This window comes from Condylura cristata, unplaced genomic scaffold (assembly GCF_000260355.1).
Source record: "Condylura cristata isolate star-nosed mole 26May11 unplaced genomic scaffold, ConCri1.0 scaffold00043, whole genome shotgun sequence".
NCBI classification, from domain to species: Eukaryota; Metazoa; Chordata; class Mammalia; order Eulipotyphla; family Talpidae; genus Condylura; species Condylura cristata.
In genome coordinates, this window is record NW_004567144.1 from 2,571,824 (window position 1) to 2,578,641 (window position 6,818).

Consider the following 6,818-nt stretch of genomic DNA (forward strand, 5'->3'; position numbering starts at 1 on the left):
TGGGGAGCCACTGAGAGGAAATGGGGCACCATGCTGGAAATCGGCAGGATGTTTGACTCTAGGAAGTCAAACTGGGATGTTGGGCTGGCTATGAACTGGAGGCCAAGAGAGGAGAGATGGGGTGCAGGGGTGGGGCACGGGGCAGCGAGCGAGACCAAGAGGGCTAGCCACCTGTGGAAGAGCGACACTAGTCTCAGGCCATGGCTTAAAGCGACGATGAGAGGCCGGGTCTCTAGTGCTGTCTGCTGAACTCAGGGACACTGCTCTGCGGTTCAGGCCAAAAGACTGGCTCCCTTGGAGGCGGGTGAAGAGCGAGAGGGACACTAAGAGCCACACTCTGGGGACTGATTTACAGAGCAAAGACTTCAGAGCTGAAGTTTTGAATTGGGCTGGACAGGCAGGTGGTGGGATCTGTTCATTCTCCTCAGCCTGGATAGAGGGTGGAGGCTAAAGCCAAGGGCAGTTGCCCAGGGTCCCTTGGATAGGTGGACAGGAATTGAGCGTGCCCACTGCTGGTGCAGGCCCTTGCTGATGTGTGTCAGAAAGAGTTGCTGCACACTGTCTGGGCAGAAGGAATCCTTCAGGCCGAGAGAGTCAGAAGCTGCAGCGCTTCCAGAGCACCCCTGGGCTGCAACCTGGGGGCCTGGGCTCAGCCAGACTCCACAGACCCCTCACTGACCTGAATTCGGGACCCCACATCTGCCAGTCAGGCCTGCCAGGGAGGATTTCCCACCTACCTCCACAACTTCTCTGCAGTCTCCCCTGTCCCTCCTCCCCCCGGTCCCAGCATCTGTCCCTGCCTCAGGAACATTCTGGCCATTTTTTGTCTCCTGGAGCAAGCTCTGTGCATAGCTCATGACCAGTCTGCTGTGGTCACCCAGCCCTTAATGTGGACTTGGTTCTTTTGTCCTGGGTTTGGCTCCAGGCCTCCTGCAGTAAGCCCACATCCCTGTCCCTTTCTCTGCCTAGACACATTTCCTTAAGGAGCTTCCATTCCTAAGCATTTTCTACCCGCTCACCCACAGTTGCCCTCCGGATGACATAACACATAGGCTAGGCACTGGGTGCAGACTTCTGGGCGGTGTGACAGAGACAGAAATGACAAAGACTGGGCATCTCCTGATCTGCTTTCCTTGAATGTGGGCAGCTGAAAGTTTTCTAAGATGCCAAGAGCTGGCCAGGACTCCTGCCCTTGGCACAGATGCCATCCCTGAGATAGTGGTTAGGCCAAATCCGGAGGCTGATGGCGTGAGGCAGAGGGTGAGGGTAGGGGAGGGGACATACTGCCAAACAACTGGTGACCTGTGAGCAAAGACAGAGCTTCCTCAACTCCACTGCTCTGTTTGTAGGTCGCCAAGCCTGTCCCAAGCTTAGATTCCTCTTCAGTGGTGACCGCAGACCAGCCAATCGTCCTGTTTGAAGAAGTGCCGATAGATTTCTGGGAGAGATAACAATATGGCCTTTGTCTTTCTCCTCCTTCTCTCCTTCTTTGGTTCTCACTTTCTCTCTTTTCCAGTACTTTATGTGGCAATTTTCTGGCCCTCCTCCAAGGAAAGATAAAAGGCCACCAGGCTAGGCCAAAGAGGTCATTGGGACAGACCTGTCCCTCTTGTGTGCTGAGGCCAGATTGAGGCAGAGGCAGTGGACTGGGGGAGGTCCTTCTGTCTCCCTGGAGGAAAGGTTTACCAAGCTGGCCCCACCTTGCCATGGAAATAACCACCTGGATCCGGAGGAGGTCCCAAGGGTCAATGAGGGCCATGCTGGTTTGTACAAGCCAGCAGCAGAGGGGTGCAGTCAGCATCACCCCCAGGTCACCTGTCAGTTGACACAAGCTATGCAACGTCTATCATCTGACAGATTCTGGGTAGATCGTTGGAGCTGGTCTCCAACAGTCAGTGCCAGTTTCAACAATTGAGGACCTGGGGTGCAAGGTCAGGACCCTGAGCTAGGGGAAATTCTTCAGAATGGAAAAGCAGTAGCTCATTTCTCTTTCACCAATCTTGACGGTGGGAGAAAACCTTTTAGCCAAATATTTTTGTACTGGCGAAGTCCTCCAAAGCTCACCATACCCATCCCCCAGTCTCCAGACTGCAAACCATTTCTGCCAATCAGGTTACCAACTCCCTCCTGCAGTGCTTGTACATTCTGGTCTCAAGAAAGTCACTATGAGTCCCCGTGCTCCAGACGTATTGGTCTTGGGCTAATGCCTCTGCCATTTTCCCAGAAGGCTCTAGAGCCCCATGTGCTGTCTGCAAACAGGTCTGGGGCCCCTGCGGGGATGGTGTGTAAGGAGCCACATGGTATATTAAGTGGGGCATCTGGAGACCCAGGGCCCCTCTTTGGCTGAGGATTACCTCAGAGTAGGGCCTTTCAGGCCCCTGGGAACTGCCCCTGCCTTTCTGGCAGCCTGCCTGCATCTCAATTTCTAAGCAGAGCCTGGGGCCTGACCTCAGGTGCAGCCGGAGTTCCAGCCCAAGGCCTTCTGAGAGGCGCAGAGTGGAACAGCCCAAATCAGCCTTTGGCTGCCTTGCTTCCTGCAGGTGGAAAAATCATCCTATTTATCCCCAAATGGATTTGTCTACTCAAACAACAAACAGGCCTAGAAACGCACATGGAGTCACAGACACATGTACAAAAGACAGATCCATAAACACAGAGTCAGTCTCTCTCTGTGTTTCTGTTTCTGTCTCTCACCCTGTCTCTGTGGCTCTCTCTCTCTCCTTCTTCCCTCTTTCTCTCACTCTCCAACTTTCCCAAGGATCCCTCTTGTCTGCACTACAGCATTATCAAAGTGGCCTGACCTCATGTTGTAAAAATATACAGCATGGAACAAAATCCACCTTGAATTTTCTTCTAAATATATTAAAATAATAGGAATTCTCATCTGCCTGATTGAATTTGCTCCTTGATATTAGAAGCATGCCAGGCCCTTCTGGGCCCATTCTGAGGCAGGGAGGGGCCAGGATTCCCTGCCTGATTCCTCTCTCCTGGCCAACAGCTCAGGCCTCTTGGGTGGGTGAGGCCAAGTGGAGGGAGGTAGGCGGGGTGTTCTGACCAAGAGGCCTGGACAGCCACCTCCGCCAATAGCCATTACCGTCTACTGAGCAAATGTAGATAGAAGCACAGCTCCCTGGCTGCACAGCGCCAGGAAGCTGTGAGTTTTGTCTCCATTCCAGTTGGCACCAGAGCTCATAAGACATCTGGTGGCTATCCCCAGGTTCTGTAAAATACCCACATCCATGCCCCCACCCCCACCCAGGACCAGAAGCTCCTTGAGGCCAGGGACCATATCTTATTTTCTTGGTATCACAGGGATCCAAAATGACATGGTATTGACTAGAAGGTTGGCGAAGCATTTGTTGAGTGACCAAACTTGTTCATTCATTTAGTCATTCAACTTAAATTTATTGAGCTCCCAGTAATGTCCAGCACTGATCTCAGCGCTGGGAAAACAGAAGAAAAGCAAACGAACATTAAATCCTCATCCTCATGCAGCTTTGATTCTAAGAAGATGTGAACAATAAGAATGAATTGGCCGGCTCACAGTCAGCTACAGCAGGCAAACACTGGCTGGAGTGGCGTTCCGTGAGGTCCCCTACTCCTTAGCACAGCAGAAAATAGTCTCAGTTCTTCCTAGACTCTGCTTTTTAGACTGTAGATTCTGTCCAGTCCTGGCCTGCCGACTCCATGCAGCAGCACTGTGCAGGCAGAGCAAGGGAGGGTGGTGGACCTTGCACAAGTTGCTTGTACTCTGTCATGTCGGAGGCTGTCAAGTGGGCCTGGCTAGCAGAGAGGAGAGCAAAGTGCCAAGATTTGGTTGCAAAGGGAAGGCAGTGAGTCATCAGTGGCCCTTGCCTTTCCCAGAAGAGATGGGTCAAAATGGGGGCGCTACTGCAGGGAGCAGGCTATAGGTGCACCTAGGACCTGGGAGAAGAAGGAGCAATCGTCATTTCGGATGGAGTCCAGGGGGCGATGTAAGGAATAAATGAGGCCAGCTGGTAAATGTTTGACAAATGGCTCATGCGGAGGGAAGAAAACCTGATCTGTAGTTGGTCAGTTATCCTGGTGTAAGTACTCCCTCGGTGGCTCAAGTCCAGCTATCAACGTGATAGCACTGAACACAGATTTTGGACGAGGTACATACCAGCGATTTTACAGAGCCAACACGAGCCCTCCCTGCTTTGGTGGTTGGAATCAGGAGGTTAGTTCCTGGAGAGGGTCTGACCATAGGCCAAACAAGAAGAGCAGGGCTGGGAACCAAGGGAATCGGATGGGAGAAACGGGGATGCCAGAAGTCACCTGGGAGTATCATCAGCGGACGATGCCAAGAAGAGAAAAATGTTAGAGATGAAGGAGGAGGAGTGGGGGCTGAGGCTGCTTGAGTCATAAGGCTTCTGCCAGGACTTGGAGGTCACATCTTGGGCTTCGTGTCCTTTTGGCTGATTTGATGTCTGCAAAGGCAAAAGAAATGAATGGGTTGTGTGTGGGGCAGAGGGTCGTAGAACACTGCTACATCTGATCTTTAGAATAATAGCACATCTTTACGTAGTACTTCTGTGTCAGGCACAGTACAGTATTTTACATGTATCAGTTCTCTTGATCCCCAAAGCCACCCTATGAGGCAGATTACCATTATGCTCCAAATCACAGATGAGGAGAGCAGGATACACAGATAAAGTAACTTTCCCATGCCACATGGAGGAGGGCACTAGTCTGCGCTTAAACACGATGTACTACTTCTAGCTGTAAGTCCTTAACAGGGTCTTCTGGAAGTAGAGCCTTGTCTGGGCCCAGCGTACTCAGCAGAGCTCTCTGGCCTTGACTACTGCTCCTAAAATGCCATTCATCTCCCTACAACCCACCTGAAAAACTGCAGCCCCTCTCTGTGTTCACCCACTATACAGCAGACTCAGCTGTGCTCCCTGTGACAGTGGGACCTGAGCTGATGACAGGGCTATGCCGAAGTGAGGGATAGCTAACCTTGGGTGGTCTTCGGACGAGGAGAATGATGAGAAGAGGTAGGAAAGCAGACAAAAGGGAGAGAAAAATTGGGGCTGGAGGCTGGCACCTCCAGGCCTAGACTTGGCAGAAGCTGTTCCCTAAGTACCGCTGTGACCCCTGCATACCGTCAGAGCAGTGTGAGGGGTGACTCACTAAACTGTAAACAGGAAGAGAGGATACAGGCATGGGGGGGGGTGCTTGTGGAGTCAACTGGTCACATAGTATGTGTGTATGTGTGTGTGTATACAGTCCGGCTCATACATCTGTATTCACAAGGAGTTCACTGCAATCAACTTGGCACACCGTAGGATGCTGTGACACTATGTGAGAAAAGTTGACATCCTTGACTCCTGGAATTTCCCTGAACCTCTGGAAAAACCCCAGCAGATAGGTTTGGCAAGGGCTCCAGGGAAGCTCCGTGAAGGTGCCGAGGGGGCCAGACAGTCAGGAGGGGCTTTCCTTTGGACTGAGGTCACTGGCCCTCTTTCGGCTTCTGACGAGATACAAATACTCTGCCTCTTGCAAATGCCTGAGGGGTGGGGAGGCATTTCCTCTAAGCCTTACTCTGTGAGGGGAAGAGCCACATGACTCACAAAAGGCTTGTGCGGAAGCATCTGGGGTGGGCACCTGGCTGGAGTTGGCCTGCCCTGAGCTGTCACTATTGTTGGTTCAGGAGCAGTCCCAGCATCCCATTTCTCTCCCCATGTGTGTGTAGACAACAAATCCCTGCTTTTGAGCCTTGGACCGGTTCCCTCATACTTATGGGCCTCAGTCTCTTCATCCATACAACGGACATCATCTATAAGGACAAGTTGCACATGTCAACACATCTCCCACAAACGACGTCATGGTTACTCCCTTTTGCCCTCTTCCCCAGTTTCTGCTAGGGAAACACTGAAATAACCACCTCTCAGGCTAAAATTCTAGGGATTCAGAAACTAACTTCCTCCTTCCCCCCTCCCTCCTTTCCTCAAGGAGGACTGAGGAGAGACTTCTATCCTACTTGAGACATACCTTGATGCTCATTGATTTACCTATCAACAGATAAATGACAGACCCTAAACATGATGACTGAGCAACTTCCCTCACCATTCACACCCACTGGCTTGGGCTAACCCAACCTCTCTCATCCACATGCCTAGAAAGCTCTCTATAGTCACAGATAAAGCCTCTCCCAATATTTATGCAATATAAAGATTTAAAGATATACCCAGAGGGGCCCTCCCTGGTGGTGCAGCAGGTTGAAGCACAGCACTAAAAAACTAAAGCCACTTCAGCCTGAATTCAATCCTTGCCCGCCCTGGAGGTGATCCACATGGCGTGGCAGACCTCTCCTGACAGGCCTGCTGCTCCCCTCAGCAGTGTACTTCATCAGTCGGTTTGTTCTGTTCCCCACTCTGTCTCTGATGAATCCTCTCGCTGCTCCTGCACCTCTGGCCTGTACCCCAGTTCAGTATGCATAAATAAATCTTTAAAAAAAAAAGATATACCCAGAATTATAACTATCTTAAGTTCATCTTATAAGTCTAGATCCTGCCTGTATTGAAGCAGGAAACCATAGAAAAGGCATATTTGAGGATACAGGTGCAATCTTGGTCCCCACTCTTGCCCCAAGCCCACTGGCACTGGGGGCACGTTATACTTTAACAAGCTATGGATGGGTCCAGTGGCTGGTCACATATCCTAGGGGGCCTTCTACATTGACTGAAGTGGTCAGTCAATGAGCGTGAGAATGGGCGGTCTACAGGCAAAGCCACAAGGTGCTGAGGGAATCCCAGAGTCCCAGTGAGTCCCTGGACCTAGTATTCTCCCTCAGC